The sequence below is a fragment of the Zalophus californianus genome, chromosome 9 (genome assembly GCF_009762305.2).
Source record: "Zalophus californianus isolate mZalCal1 chromosome 9, mZalCal1.pri.v2, whole genome shotgun sequence".
In the NCBI taxonomy this organism is placed as follows: Eukaryota; Metazoa; Chordata; class Mammalia; order Carnivora; family Otariidae; genus Zalophus; species Zalophus californianus.
This window is the reverse complement of record NC_045603.1, coordinates 66,518,917-66,536,027: the sequence shown is the minus strand read 5'-3', so window position 1 is coordinate 66,536,027 and position 17,111 is coordinate 66,518,917. Positions and strand designations below refer to the sequence as shown.

At 38.1% G+C, this 17,111-nt stretch overlaps 1 protein-coding gene across 1 annotated transcript in view; it reads right to left on the bottom strand.

The window, feature by feature from the left end:
- The window catches only part of SLC38A4 (solute carrier family 38 member 4), a 40,255-nt gene extending 34,633 nt beyond the window's left edge, over positions 1-5,622 (bottom strand). Inside the window, exon 1 of the mRNA XM_027595144.2 lies at positions 5,558-5,622. The gene's annotated coding sequence lies outside the window, so the exon portion shown is untranslated. The remainder of the gene's footprint in view (positions 1-5,557) is intronic.
- Between the last annotated feature and the right edge of the window lie 11,489 nt (positions 5,623-17,111).

Sequence of the window (17,111 nt, the reverse complement as noted above, 5' to 3'; positions counted from 1 at the left end):
TGTGTTCTCCTTGTTTTTAGGAGAAAGTTTAAGTTCTCAACATGCCCACGAGGCTCTGTGTGGCCCACCCTCTTCTCTGGTCTCCTCTCCTCCCCAGCTCGATGTTCTAGCTACAGTAGCCCTCTTGCAGTTTCGGGAACTGCCCAGGTTCTCTACTACCTCAGGCCATTTGCACATCTGAGCCACAGTGCGTGGAATGCTCTGCGTTCCATGCTTTACTCAGTCAACCCCTTTAGGGGGCTATAGGAATATACATGGCAGTAGACCTGGGGGCTTCAAATTCCATTTCACTTCGTACTTATTCAAAGGAACCTCACCAATTTCATTCATATTAAGCCATGCTAACCTGGTATATATCCTGGATATATATAAAAAAATATATCCAACACAGTGGCACTTACTACATGCCAGGCACTGTTACAGAGCTTTACATCTATCAACTCATTTAATCCTCACAGCAGCCCTCTGAGATAGGTACTATTTTGAATCTTATTCCCATTTTACAGATGAAGTCATGGAGGCACAGAGAGGTAATGTAGCCTCCCTACTACGCCACCTCTGTTCTGCCGTCTCTACCACAGAGAACTAATGCGCAGACACGGAACAGAAACTCTGGCTCTGGTGATACATATAACAGGGTATAAATCTTGGCCAAATTAACTAACTTCTGACTTTTCTGTCTTACCATATGTAAAATGAGGGTAATATCATTTACCATAAAGCAGCATTGTGAGGATTTAAATGATATATTTTAAAAAATAAATAAATTTATTTGTTTGAGAGAGAGCACCAGCAGGGGTAGGAGCAGAAGAAGAAGCAGGCTGCCCGCTGAGCAGGGAGCCCGATGTGGGGCTGGATCCCAGGACCCTGAGATCATGACCTGAGCCAAAGTCAGATGCTTAACTGACTGAGCCACACAGGCACCCCCTTCTTTCTTTTAATAATCAGAATTTAATTACTGTCTTTATCTGCATGCAAACATATATAGTATTTTATATACATATCTACAATTTTTATAAAAGAGGACTTTACAATTCTCAAAATTCACAAAAAAATGTAAGCAAGGTAGATATGCTTCCCAAATAAGGAAATTGAGACCTAATCTCATGTTATTTATACCAGATATAAAACACTACGTTCTCTTCTGACTATGACATGATATAGCCCATGAAGTATTAAACAGTGATTTAAGATCTCAGCCCCAAATCCTAATTTTGGCCCTGGCCAAGGAAAAGCTGGAACACATTTTCATAACTTATATCTTTAGCTCTGAAGATTCTATTATTGACCTATTTTGAGGAAACAATAGCTAAAACAAAATTTAAAAAGAATTAGAACATTATGAGCAACTAGATATTCTGCATCATTTGCCTGCAGCACAAAGTACATACCTTGAGACATTCAGACCATATCATAATCATTAAAATTTATTAACATGATTATACCTCAGTGTGGAGGTATTTTACAGACGGTATTTATTCATTCAACAAATATTGAAAATGAAATATGAGCCAGAAACTATGAAAGAGAAAGCAGGAATAAAAAGAATCCCACGGGGCACCTGGGTGGCTCAGTCAGTTCAGCATCTGACTCTTGGTTTCGGCTCAGGTCATGATCTCAGGATTGTGAGATTAAGCCCCATGTTGGGCTCCGTGCTCAGCGTGGCGTTTGCTTGAGGTTCTCTCTCCCCCTCTCCCTCCGCCCCTCCCCCTGCTCATTGCTCTCTCTCTGATAAATAAATAAAAAAATAATAATAAAATAAAATAAAATCTTTTAAAAAAGAAAGACAGGATCCCTGCACCTGACGAACTACTTAGTAGAAAAAACAGATTTTGAACAAACTATTACAACATAATTTACATTTTTACTTTTTTTCTCTAAATTACTTAAGAATCAGTGAATCTTTGCATGGGTAGGCTAGGAAAGAATGATGTTGGCATACACCTTTATTGAAAAATATATTACGTGTAATATATGTGATATGTAACATTATAATAGAATGAAATTTTCATAGGCAGAGATTCTTCTACTGCTCCCCGTCTCAGTACACGGCACCTTCGTTAACCCAGTTGCTCACGGGAGAAATCTGGCTATAGGTATTGACACCGCTCATTCTCCATCCTGAATCCCCTACCCACATCCAATCTATCACCAAGTCCTAGCAATCCTTCTTTCAACATTTAAAAATAATTCATTTACTTCTCTCTCCACGACCAATATGTTATTCCAAATGACTACCTGCTAAAGGCCCTGAAATGGTTTTTTTCCATCACTTTTTAGAATAAAGTCAAATTTCCTAATATGCTCTAAGGCTCTACATACTTTAACCCACACATAGCTCTTTATTAGGCCCATATGGAACCATACCTCCTCTCACTCACTGGATACACTGGGCTGTTTTCATTTCTCCTTGCCGCCTCGGGAACTTTTAACATGCTGTTCTCTCTGCCTGGAATGTTCTTCTTCACATTCTTAAACCCGGGTGTCTCCCAAAGTAAAAAGAACCTGAAAATCTTTAAATGCCAAGTGGTCAGAGAGGCCCCCCATCTAAACTAGATCCCCTGTTATATGCTCTGGTACCATATTCTCCTCTCCTTCACATCCTTATCACACTTTGTGCTTCCGTTTTAAATTATGTGATTATTTGATAAATAGCTGTCTCTTCTAGTAGGCAGAGAGCTTCATGAAGGTGGGAAGAGTGCTGGGTTTGTAGACCCTCCATATTCCCAGCAAGTGACACAGTGCCTGGTGTTATATTCTACTAAGACCATTGCATCTTATACGTTCTCCTTTATAGATACAAGTACGTATTCTTGTTACACCTTTAAAGGTTAATATTTCAAAGTGAAATGGAAGTGTTTCCCTCTGGCTACCAGGAGAAAGAACAGCTTTGCTCCACAAAGAACGTTCAAAATTATTCTAAAAGAAAAAGCAAATTTGGTTTGTCAGAACTGTCTGTAGTCTAGCTTTTCTCTTCAATGCAGTGAAGTTTCTCTGCGATACAAAGAGATCTTCAGTGCATAGGTCATCTGCACTGTTGTTTCAATTCACTTATTCATGAAGATAAAAAAAATCAGAACTTGAAACAAATGTATTTAGAATACTATCATTGTCAGAAGGCTTTGTTTCTTCATATTTATTAAGAGCTATCTAAATGTCCTAATGGATAGCCAAATTCTAGTTATTAAACATTATGTCTTGTTCTTCGAATAGGTACTCAGGAAACGTAGGGTGGGGGGCTTCTCAGAAAAGCAGACTTCTATTTTACTTAGGTAGTTCAACTTCAAAGAAAGACCTCAAATCTGGAAAGCAAAACTGTCCTTGAGTCAAGAAGCAAAAGTTCCGACCTTCCCTAGTGACTGCAAACATTTATTTTACCTGATAAGCAAATGTGAAGAGGAAGCTGACATTGGCAGAGCATTTCCCACCATCTCCTTTCATGCCTACCTATTTCTGACAAATCTACTCTGAAATCTAGGCTTAGTTAGCAGATCGCTTCCCATGTCGTTTACCTTTTGGTTGGACAAGTGGGAAGTAGCTGGTCATACAACCTCTAAAAGCCAAATGATCTTTGCACCCAAGGAACTGATTTAACTCCACATCCCAAATGTACCTTAGGTAAATGAATGCAGCTTTAACAATGAAGTCAATCTAATATTACCTTTATATTAAATTCTTTTGAACAATTTCCCCAACAATGGCAGTCTAGTCACACATCAAGAATTAGATGGTTGTTAGTCTGAGGCATGATTTTTCGCAGAAATTAACTTCCATAAAAACACTCAGTATCATTCAGTCTGAGGTACATCTTAGAAAAGAAACTACTAATGACAGCAAAACTGCATTTACTTGACTACTTCCTATTGCTGGTGCTAATATTCTAGCATTTCCATTCCTTTCCCCTACTCAGACATAGCTTAGAAATATCTTGGGAGAACTAGAAGAGTTAAAAGAAATAACCCTATGTTGAGGTCTTTTCCTTTTGCTAAGAAGAATAAATACTTGCTAATATGAGAGTTACAGCAGCCATCTGATGGGGTATAAAGGCTAAAATATAATATAATAAACTATAATATAAAGGCTAAAATGAAATATAAACAAAATAACATTTCTTGCTCTGTTCTTAGAAGGTGACCTAGATTCTCTAGTCATCTTAAACGCTGAGAAACATCTTAAATTTGTGCACAAATTTCAGTTCCCATGTTCCCAAACAGTAGTTTCCAGAAATGCAGAAAGATATGTACCATGTATGATATTATCATAGTGAACTCTTCATGATTCATGTATCAAAGCATGATATTTAAGAACCTGAATTGTGGATGCAGTAAATTCTAAAATGTCTACATTCTGTCTAATACATATGGGACTACCTCCAGAGGTACTTTTTTTTTTTTAAATAAATTATTTCACTTTCTCTAAAGTAACTCCCGTATTAAAAATAAGAACTTTAGTAACCTACAAAGCATCCTGTATAACATAGTTACAGAAAACTCGAGAGTCTAGTCCTCAAAACTACACTTCTCAGGACTTGCTGATCTACTTCTTAGGAGTAGGAAAATAAAGACTTTCAAGAAAACCCTAAAACATGATCTAAATATAAATCTGAAGAACTGGAGGATCTTGGCCTGTAGAATAAATGGTAGTCTTTTCTAGAAAACACACCTAAATTTCTTGAGTGTGTCAAAAATCAAACTTTCAGCCAACTGTCCATGAATGCGAAATATATCATCAGTCTAGATATTTTTTTCACTGAGTTAGGAAACACTCTTTGCTATCAGCTGGGCACTTAGTTAAACCATGACTATGTGCTCTGTAAGATACCCAAAAATATGGGGGTACTCAAATCCACCAAGAATTCTCCCCTATCAATTAGAATTGATAAATTTGAGGAATACAGCTCTATTTTTAGATAACTGGTTCTAGTCCTTCCAAATCTAAAGCTATGTTTATATTCTATTCAACTTCCCAGTTTCTTCTCATAAATTTACCCTAAAAATACTCCTTCATTAAAATGGACACATAAGAAGACAAAGTAAGTCACAACTCTGTTTTCTATTTCATGTGATCCTGGTGCAGCACAAACTCTTAGCCATTCATATCTGCTGCAGTCATGGGATAGCCTTCCTTTGGTTAATTTTTGTGGGAATTTTTGTTTTCAAGATAAAGAAAATCTTTAATGTTATGGCACTGAGAATGTACTTCTAAAACCTTATATTTTTTTCTAAGACAAATTACGTCCACTCTTTACTCGGTGATTAACCAGGAGATGTAAATAACTAAACACTTGTTACCTACCAATTTCTTTTTGCTATATTTCCCTTTTCTATTATCCACTGTCCTAATTTTATGCTCAGACCTAAAATTATCTGCAAAAGAAAGCTGCAATCAAGACCTGGGTAAATCATTTCAATGTCTGACATTATACTGAATTTATCTTTTTTAAAATGAGAAAAAATTTCAAACATTTAACTTGTAATAAATAAACACTCTACACCATAAAAAGAAGAAAGGAAGCATTATTTTAACTCTGCAACTATTCATGTAAAGAGAGCTTTACCTTAATTATTTATCCAGTCCTGTGCAATCTTTCTGGAATTGTTTGGAATGGCAGACCCCTGTAACAGTGTGGACTTATATGAACCTTTGGGGATCTAGACAATGATTTAAAGACCAGTGGGCGTGAATGAGACAAGCCAATCATACCACCACCACCTTGCCCCAATACCTCCCTCTGTCCAACTTGCGTCAGCTCTTAAAAAAAAAAAAAGAGAGAAGCTAACTCAGTTTACTGTTGTACATTTGGATTAAACATCGGTTACACCAATTTCTATTTGTTTTTAGAATTTTGGCTTTTATACAGCAAAATACTCACTGAAATTTTTATCTTGATTGGTATCATTCTGCATTAAGATGCTATAGGTTAGTTGATAAAGCTTTTAGAAAATTAACATTTCTAGATTTACAAACTGAAGGCAAAGTATAATAATACAATAACAATAAGAGTTATGGAGTCAGATTGTTTAATGAAACATTATAATCAGAATGCATAGAAAATATTAATTATAGAGGAGAAGAGTTATTTTCCTTTGAATTGCTGGCTTATTCAGAGGAAACTTTATGGAATGACAGACTCTTACAAATGGCACCAACTCTTCAAGGCACCACAAGATTGAAAATTGTCGGTTCTATCCACCACTGTTACCATTTCAAAGGCAATGTGCTGAGTAAGCAAAAACACTGTTTGGAGTTTTTAAAGAATTTCTAAATGAACATTTCGTCCTTTTCAAAAAATCTATGTGGCTTTCTGAACATCAGAGAAGGCGTTAAAATGTGTTGGCATATAATTTATTCGGTTATGAAAATGTATCAGTGAGGTGAGAAAAAGATTAAAAATCAATCCAGAATTAAGGGTTCTTTGCCTTTTAAATATTTATGACATGAGTGAACAATCTGATGACCAATCAGAAGAAATGCTGGATTACAACAGGTGAGTCAACTCCCGATTTCCATAAAAACACAAGTAAACATTGTTCTTTGAGTAAGAAATTCTTAAGCTGATGCAAGGCATTAAATATTAAGTAAAAGGTCCAGTTACCTATTTCTTATTTTCTTTTCAAATGTGCCCATTTGGTCTACTAACTTTTATATGGTATATTTGCTTGTATATTTCTCTTAACTTGTTCTTTTTCTTTTTTTTAAGATTTTTTTTTAAATTATTCATCTGAGACACAGAGATACAGAGAGAGAGAGAGAGCATGAGCAGGGGGAGAGGCAGAGGGAGAGGGAGAAGCAGGCTCCCCACTGCGCCAGGAGCCCAACGTGGGGCTCCATCCCAGGACCCTGGGATCATCACCCAAGCTGAAGGCAGACGCTTAACCATCTGAGCCACCCAGGTGCCCCAGCTTGTTCTTTATTTTTCAAAATTACTCTGTAGATTTGTCTTTTATTGGATGAAAATTATTATGGTCTAAGAAAAAAATATAATGAATGTATTAATCTTAATTTCAGGAAAATTTAAAGAATATTCCTTTTCAAATTACTTCCATCATTTAATTGTGAGCTTTCCTACTTAATATTTCTTTCTTTTTGCAAAGTTAATGATGAAGCAAACAAAAACCTGCACTAATTGTTAGAAGATTAAATACCTGTCTTCTAGTAAAATTCCATTTCATAGTGGGTCAACTGAAAAAAAAAGGATTCTAATATGTGAATTTCATACTATGATATCTTCATATAAAAAAGAATAGAGATAAATGTCTAAGTACCTAAAGTTTTACCTCTCTTAAAATTTTGAGTTTAGATTTCATTTATAATTTAGATCTTCAAGTATGCTAAATTATAGTTAATTAGCATATTAGATGAAAATAAAGAGCACACTTAAGAGAGTTCTATGAAGGGTCTTATATTTCTTTTGAACCTATTCTAATTGCAAAATTCTTATCACAAACTTTCCTAATATTCAATTAAAAATCAAATACATACCTTGAAAATTAATTTGACAAAAGTAGCTGAATTAAAATAGCTTAGGAATTTTGTTGTCTATTTTCTTCCCTCAGTTTTTGAAATGTTTATCTGTGTTAATTAATGAATAAATGCATAGTCTGGTCTTGACAGAACTCATTTTAAGTTTCCATTCATAAGGAAAACAGACTTAACAGTCTAGTTTAATGTTCTGCTTATTTCTTAAAATCATACATGATGTAATTTCATATACAGTTGGTAATAGGTCTATGCTCTTTTGATTTTTAAAGCATGGCAAATGCAACATAGTAATTTCGTCTCTGATTTGGTTCCAGGACCACTGTAGAAAGAAGTAATGAACCAGAATAGGTACCAACTTACAAAAATGAATAAAACGAAAAATATGTGGATAGTGAATAATGAAGCAAGTCTGAACAAGAAGACGACAAACCCTTTAACTGATCCTTCATATAAGGAATTCATATAAGTACCACCAGGAACAGATGCGTGGGTGGGTAGGCGGAGAGGGAAAGGGGGCCCAAGGGTAAGATATGTCCAAATAAAGGGATACCTGGCATCCCAGACTACAGCACAGTTAATGTCAGCAGATTTGCCCGGTATTCTCCAGGACTCCAGAAGATGAAGAGTCCCCTGGAGAGGCCATCCGAGAAGGCATGAGGGTGCCCGCGGACACTGAGGGGGGCCTTAAAAGTCCACATGAGATCCCAGTAGGTACAGAGAAAAGGGACAGGCATCCTGGGTGAAAATTGTAGATGGGCTAAAGCATATTCTGGCGAGAGTGAGAACCAGTCTGGCTGCAACAGAGACTTTCGGGGGGAAAAAGGAACAGAGTAGAATAGAATAGTCCAGACTGCAAAAGCCACGAAGTCTAGGGAGCACAGGATTTTAGTGACAGGGATCTCTTGAAAGCTTCTGAAAAAAAGAATCATAACATCAGCAGGGAAGGAAGGGATGCAGGTAGGAGGATGTGATGGAGATGGAGATAGGGACGTGGAAGACAGTGAGGAGGCTGAGCGCCAGTACGGCTCTGGTTACGTCCGCTGTTCTTCTCAGATAGGCAAATGAAAAGGCAGATGGAAAGGATTTAGACTGAGGTCAGTGGTAGTTTGATTCTTTCTTGTACTGTTTCCATTTATCACTTTCACTGGCTCATAATACAGGCCACCAATTGTATGTGACTCTTCTATGGAAAACAAGAAACTTGCAATAAAATCTTCATTTTCCTTTAGGTACTGAAAGAGACTATATGGTGATTACTCATCCTCTTCAGCACCCCTTCCATCCATCTGGGGTATCATTTTCAAATAGTACAGAGAAGGTCTTAAACGAGTGTATATCCCAATATGTTATCTATTGAAAGTACAAAACTGGTGGCTCAAAATGAATTCAGATCAGACGTGTGCACTGATTTAATATTTTTCTTGCTCATCTTTAAAATCATTGATCATCTTGTTTAAAATTTCTACCTTTAATGATGTCCTCAAAGAGAAAGTTCCAGCTGGATTAGGGCAAAATGAGTCAACAATTAAAAAAAAAATGCCTTAGCCAGACCATCATGGCATTTTGCAATGACCCTGGGAAAGATAACCTCTTGTTCTCATCGGGACTGCACCCAAATTTCTAATATTAGTCATGGGACAAAACAGCACTTGGAAATAGGACCTGGTTATAGCCAAATTGGAAGATGATGGGTAGAAACAATAATGACTAAGAAACCAAATTACCTAATTTTTAGTAACTTTGTATTGTGTCTGTATCTGCATTTACTTCCTTTTCTTTACTCCTACTTCAACTTCTCTTTAAGTCCCCTACCTTTTTCTTCTCTTTCTCTTTAACTTTCCTATACTGCATTCTTTTTGTGATGTCTTATTTTCTAAGAAGAGTTACTTAAAAATTTATTTACTTATTTATTTATTTATTTTAGAGAGAGAGAGAGAGAGAGAGAGAGAGTGCTCATGCACACAGGGTCGGGTGGCGAGGGGGAAGGGAGAGGAAGAGAGAGAATCTCAAGCAGACTCCCTGTCTGGCATGGACCCCAATGCGGGGCTCGATCTCACGACCCTGAGATCATGACCTGAGCCGGAATCAAAAGCTGGACACTTAACTGACTGAGCCACAAAGGTGCCCCAAGAAGAGTTACTTTTTATCATTTTCAGCCGTTAGCTTCCAAAACTCAAAATCTAAGAAAATAGATCAAGTCCCAAGACTATCTGTCTGTCATCCTACAGTCAATATTAGTGCTTCCAAATATGGACGCTTACATTAATCCAACTGTTTATCATATTGTAGGTAAATGTCTATTGGATCTACCAAGTCATTCCCCCAAGTGAAAGATACTAGCACAACTGCAGTTAGAAACAAGATCTTGATTACTTCTTTTTGACATAGGATTTACCGTCTGGATATTGATTTTCAAACTTACAGTGTTGAAGAGAATTTGTGATCTTTTTTTGATGTCATGCTTTAACACTCCAAATTCTTTATCTTTTTTAATATGGATACATGTAAAAAGGGGGAAAAATGCCATTCTGAAATGGTACAGAAATCTTCCTAAATTATTCAAATAGCAGGATTTCACGTTATCCTGCAGGTGAGTTGAGTACTTATATCCTTGTGCTACTGCAGTCTTTGTATCATTTGCAGAGTGACGAAAGCTTAGATATTGCTATAGGTATCTCTTTTCATGGTTACATAATTATTAACCTCAACTTACAGAATAAAAAATATGGAATAAAAGAAGATAAAACTGGATATTACTCCAAAGAGCCACCTGCCTAATTAATTGTAGACACAGAAGGAAAGGTTAATACCTTTCTAATTCTCCTTCAGCACAGCCTCTCAGATATCCGTGGACTCTTAGGCCACTTCCATTTTTTTGAGTCTCCAAATATATTTAAAAATCTACTTAAATCCAATACAGTGTCACTAAATTGTACTACATTGTCAACATGTCCATTTAGCAAACTAACACCTAAACGCACATACAATACAAGTGACTTTCAACAGCCTCATTTGAGGATACCTTCAAAAAGTCTAAATTCAGGACACTCTCAAATATGAGGCTCCAAAAGTCTTCCCAGCCCAGGCCCCTGGGAGAGGCCTTGCTTTTCTGCTCTATAAACCTCCCTGGCCAAGAGAAATGCAATGACCCCTGCATTCTGAGGAAATTGCCTAGTCGATGGCATGCCCCTTTCTTCACCCCAGCTGAAAGTGCCTTTACAGTTATACAATGGAGCGTTTTGGAAATGTTTGAATAGTCAACTACTATGTTGCAAAATTAGCAAACAAGTTTGGTGCAGGTGGACAAACTGACTTTGTCACCGATCTAAAGAGAAAATTCCTTTTAGCTTCAGCTGATGGAAAAAAAAAAAAACTAGTTAGAAGACAGCTCATGTCGTTGATATTTTGTTCTCTGCCATTTGCCTTTGAAGCAACTCGAATTCTTGTCCAATTTTATCTTGATTGTGCGTTGATATGATGCAGAGAAAAACGTATCAAAAGTTCATTCCAGGCTTCTGCCTAAGCAGGTCTATCAGGGTAAAGAGTAACGAGGACTGTGAGCCTTATGACTGATTACAACTCAAATAATACACCGAAATTCTAAATGTTAAATTAGAGCTTTTAAAAGTTTGTTTTAAAGAATGATTCCTACCCTTTACGATGCCTGCTTGAATAAACAGCACTGGGAAGGAAGGAGACGTGTAAGTAACTATAATGATAACAACACTTCCAGTTAATGACCTTGTTAATTTAAGTTCTTTGTACGGAATGCAGTATTAACACAATGGTAGCTTGAGTTGATTGCCTTTCTAATGAATAGCAAGTGATGGTTTAAAAATTATATTCTTTGGGGGCCAAAACACGTTAATTTCCATTGCTCTCTTTCATATTCCTATCGATCCCTTCCCTGTAAAAGCAAATTCTCTAGCAGAACAAATTCTATACATTTTGATTTTGTAATTTCATCAGTGATTGGAGATTGCAAGCCTGGTGCCCTCTTGCTTGCATTGGGACTCCCAACGTTACCTCGAGCTGTGACTCAGTGACAGTTTTCAGTGAACACAGAGGATTTCCTGAGTCAGGTCTGTGCGGTAAATGAGAGGGACAGGTTTCTGCCAGGCATGCTTATCTCTTCTGCCGGCTGTAAGCAACTCTAGGGCAGGGCTATCATGGTCAGAACTCTTCACAGGGCACCTTGCTACAGGGGTTAGCGGTGCCCAGCGCAGCAAGACGACCCGAGCTTTTTGTACTTTATGGGTCACTTGAGTGAGGATTTATAAATCCTGGAGGGCTGGGTATAAAGTTGGTAGCATCAGTCTTTCCCTAAATGTAGGAAAATTGACTCTGTTAAAGTAAATGTCTTGACCTTACTTAGCAGGACAGCAGCAAACTGGAGACATTGGGTCAGGTGGTTTAGGAGGTTTGGGGATGGGTTCGCGTATGTCTTAGAGGGCCAATTTAGATTAGTTGTAAACAAACTCTTTTGCTTGTTTACCTTGATGAATTTTAGCCTCTGCCTGGGTTATAACAGGTACTGTATAAATACTGAATTAATGAAAATCTCTACCAAGGACACTGATTCAATCTGTGCATCCAAAACCTTTCTTTGGAACTTGTATATGAGGTTGCAACAAGCAACATTGTAATAATTATTTCAACTGACGGATCCTGCAGTAGTTCCTTCTGCTCAGAGCCAATGGCGAGATGGTAAAATGACTGGTCATACTATACGCATTAGTTCCTTTATATCGAGCTGCCTGCCCAGAATATAAGCAATAATTACCAATAATGTGCTCAAAGAATATTCAAGGAATAAGGGCACGGGAAAATTATATAAGTTTTAAAAGCGAGATACAAGATCTAACAGTAATATGAGCCCTATGTTTTTAAAATTATGGATATATAACATATACAAACATGGGAAGGAAAAAAATGCCTGAAAGTATACCTATCAAAATATAAATAAGCAGTTATTTCCCAATTGTGGAAATGTGGGTAATCTTTTATTTTTCCCTCATCTATATTTGCAACTAAACTTTAAAAATTATATATTACTGGGGCGCCTGGGTGGCTCAGTCGTTAGCCGAGCGTCTGCCTTCGACTCAGGACATGATCCCAGGGTCCTGGGATCCAGCCCTGAGTCGGGCTCCCTGCTCAGCGGGGAGCCCGCTTCTCCCTCTCCCACTCCCCCTGCTTGTGTTCCTTCTCTCGCTATAGCTCTCTCTGTCAAATAAATAAATAAAATCTTTTTAAAAAATTATGGATTACTTTCCCTATAAGAGAAATGGTAAACATTTATTAAAAACAAAGGCAACAGAAACAAAGAGCTCCTCTCCTAGGTTTTACAACAACTGCTAATCAATCCTAGATATTAACCACTAGCTGAATGTCTATTTTTAGTGAGAATATTTTGGGTGCTTGACCAGCAGCAATCAACCTCTCTTAAAAAAAAAAAAAAATCTTTGATTCTGAATGGTCACTTAGGAGTTATTTAGAGTCCAGACAAAAATATACATGTCCAGTTTGTTCTGAAAGGAGGGATTGTTTTTCTTTTCCACCAGCAGGAGGTACACTAATAGATCTCAAAGTGATGTTGAGAAAAACGGACATCGATTGTTTTTTCATAATGCTGTGAGATAGTCAATTTCTATTATAGTGGAAGGAGTCATCTTTCATTTATTCACTCAATAAATAGCATCGAACACTTACGTACCAGACTTTGTGGTAGGGGCTAAGGCAATAGAGACAGTAAGAAAAGAACACCCACTCTCTGAAGCCCTGGTCTCCCAAGGGAATCCATTGCTTACGTAGGTCCTGACACTGTAAGGTAGCGGGTGAGATGCTACCTTATAGTGTCTATGTAGAGATCCTAGGAATTGCGGGGTAGGAAAAGTGTGGCCCCCAACTCTGTTTGAAAGGGACGGGCCAGACGCCCTAGAGGGGACGGCTGGGCTCAGACTAAAAGAATAAACAGGAGCTGGCCAGGAGCAGAAGAGTGGGGAGCAGACCCCCAGCAGGGGGACAGGGGGTGCAAATGCAAAGGAAGCGAGAAGGAGCTCCTGGCTGCCCGCCCCCACCCCCCACCCCATTCCTGGAATGCTGAGGCAGGTGATGGGAGAGGTTGGGGGAGGGGTGTGGAGGGTGAGGAGGTGATTACAGGGGGCATTGGGTGCCACGTCTATTTGTTGTTGTTCTGTTTCAAATGAGCTCATAAAGAAGAGCAGCCAAGCAGTGTCAAAATTTCAGACACGTGAAGAAAATGTGTTAGAAATTGTGATAATAAAGATGACTGCAAACAGGAAAAAAAAAAAAAAAAAACCCACCAGAGTATAGCCCAGGGTAATTCTTGCCTGCATTACATTCTTGGAGAGAGTGTTCAGGTGGGTTGGGGTCTCCGCTTTGTGATTGGACCGTCAGGATTGTTGTAGCATAATTTGGCTAAGAACAGAAAAGTTTAGGTTTGTGAGGTGTTTTGCTTCAAATAGTATAAAATACATGAGAAAGGAGCTAATTACACGTCTTAAGAGGAATTGAAGTTTTAAGTATAGAAATCTTGACTCTTTCTATGCTGTCCTAGGTACTTGAAAATTATATTTAAATTTAGAATCTAAGGTTCAATATATTTAAACTTTATTATTTTAAAATACATTTAAGATTGATGCTTAAGTAAACTATGAGTAATTTATCCAGTAATATTAACACCTTAATTTGTAAGCATCTATAGTCAAATTCCTTTTTTATAGTGTCTAGTGTAGTGTGATAAGTAACAACTTGAAGACTGATACTTTTTAATTACAGGTGATCTGATATTTACGTGTGTAAGACAATCACATTAACTCAATTTTGCTTGTGCTCTCAGGTTTAAAAGGCTGCTGGCATTTCCTTTGAATCTTACATAAGACCTTAACATTAGTTTTTTCAGAGGAGGCCTGAAAGGAGCTTCAGTTTTTTGTCTTGAAACTGTCCCTATTCATCCCTTCCAATCTACACCAGAAGGCTTTTGACCCTCAAAGGATCTGAATGGCTGAACAAGTTCTTGTTCTTTTGTTATGCTAACACCTGACATTGGCTGACCTTTCAGGAGATTTGGGTTCAGGTTCTAACTCCCTCACTCACTAGCTATGGGCAGTATCAAGTTGGTAAACTCTCTGGGTTTTCATTTTCTCATTTATAAAAAGTATATAATTCCTGGAGCACCTGGGTGGCTCAGTCAGTTAAGCAGCTGCTTTTCGGCTCAGGTCATGATCTTGGGTCCTGAGATTGAGTCCCGCATCGCGATTGGGCTCCCTGCTCAGCGGGGAGACTGCTTCTCCCTCTCCCTCTGCCTGCCTCTCTGCCTACTTGTGCTCTCTCTCTGGCAAATAAGTAAAGAAAATCTTTAAAAAAAAAAAAGTATATAATTCCTGGGATAATAACAGGACCATTGTAAGGACCAAATGAAATTCACCCATTCACTTATTGGGGACCTACTATGTGCCAAGAACACACTTACAAACACAACTATGGTTCAAACTGACCAAATATTTATTTCTTCCTGTGGAGCTCCTTTGGCCACTGCTTGGATTACAAAACTTAGAAATATAAGTACTTGGTAGCCGCACTTATATAGTAGTCAAACACCAAAATGGTTATCCGGGAGAGACCTGTTGGACATAAAATTGATATGTTTACATAAAATCCTGATTCTACATGTTTCAATTTAACTAATTCTCCTCACCAAAATTTTCACCAAACTTTAAAGGTGAACAATAGAGACTGCCTCGTCTCCGGTCTTTTTCTTTTCCCTGTTTTCAGTAAGTCAATCAAGCAGTCATTCAATCAGCCATCTATTATATGCCCAGAATGATGCTCATTACTGTTTCCATGTCTTTAGGCTTTCCTTTTACTTTTGAGCAGAACGTCGGACTCTTTTTTTTTTTCTGATTGACCATGAGCCTTAGAATAATTGGAGCTTTACAGTTGACTTGATATACATAAGAGTTCTGCTGGTATCTACATATATATTATGTGTTACATGGATTACACATGTATGCTTTCTATGTTATATAGAAGAGAGGGAGATCTGTAGACCTATATCTGGTCTACATTTTTTTTTAAAGATTTTATTTATTTATTTGAGAGAGAGAGAGAGAATGAGAGATAGAGAGCACGAGAGGGAAAAGGGTCAGAGGGAGAAGCAGACTACCTGCTGAGCAGGGAACCCGATGCGGGACTCGATCCCGGGACTCCGGGATCATGACCTGAGCCGAAGGCAGTGGCTTAACCAGCTGAGCCACCCAGGCGCCCCTCTGGTCTACATTTTTATCCGTTAGGAACCACAGTGCTTTTTTCTTCCTATTCAAAGAAGCCGAGCCTTTATCCTTTGGTTCATAGGCTGTGTTCCCATAAGTGCATTGTTTTCTCACTGTCGTTCCAAACTCTTATCAAATATGGGCCTGCCCTAGGAAATGGAAGAACACATTGACTCTGGAGTCCAACGTCACAGGTTCGAATCTGATTCTCGTTCCTCTGCCTGCCAGCTGAGAGCCTTTAGACAAGTTAGAGTGAATCCTTCCTTCTCCGCACTCTCTGCTTCCTACGAGCTGCACGGATACATTTGTCTACACATTTGCCCTGTTAGACTTTGAAGTCCTTGGGAGCAGGTGTGGTGCCTTATTCAGCATAGCACAAGGTTAACTAGTATAGATTGTGGGGCTTGAATGCCTAGACTTACATCGATTCCTGTCCTTTATTAGCTGTCCGACTTGGGGCGAGCTGTTTGCCATTTCTGTGTCTCAGGCTCCTCATCTGTAAAGAGGAGGTAATAATTGTACCCACCTCGCACTGCTGTTCTGAGGAATAACGAAGTTAATATTTGTAGAGAATTTAGAAGAGTGGCATGTAGTAAACATTATGTAAGTATTTGTGTATTTAAAGGATTGTCTCTAACTTCAAAACCTAGCATGGTAGCTACTTCATATATCTTTGTTGAATAAGTAAAGTCATGTAAATATTCTGGAACTCAATTTTCTCTTTAAAACTGGTGTGACAAAAGCCATTATACCAGGTTACTATGAGGTGTAACTGAGATAATGGATATTCAATCATTGTAAACGTAAAAGGTATATGTGGGGGGGTTTTGTTTTTTGGTTGTTTTTTTTTTTTTTTTTGCTGTTCGTTTATAAGGGCGATATGACACTAGCAAAATTGATCGTGAAATAATTTCAGCACAGTTGCTTTAGAAGCGTATTGTCACTGTTTAATTAGACCGTTATTCCATTTGTTAAGCTATTGATTAGCACTGTAGAAAAGCTAGAAAACGGCAGGTTTTGACCCTGACCCATGGAATCTCAGAAAACAACCTCGTAAGAAGACACGATTTGCAATGTGTTTGTTTAACATTAACCAACCTGTGAAGCTGAACAGCACCACCGTACATATTTATCCCTGAACCTGTCCTCAGAAGCAGTGTTTAAACATGTAAACTTAGTTGTAGATTTCAGGGGTGGTGGTGGGCGGGGTGTGGGGGGAGTTGGTTTGGCTTTGCTTTGGGTTATTTTTTCTTTTTGGTGAGACTGAGAAAACATGAAGACCCAAAGATATACCAAGAACACATTTTCCGAATGCCAAAGTAAGTGATCTACATTTTG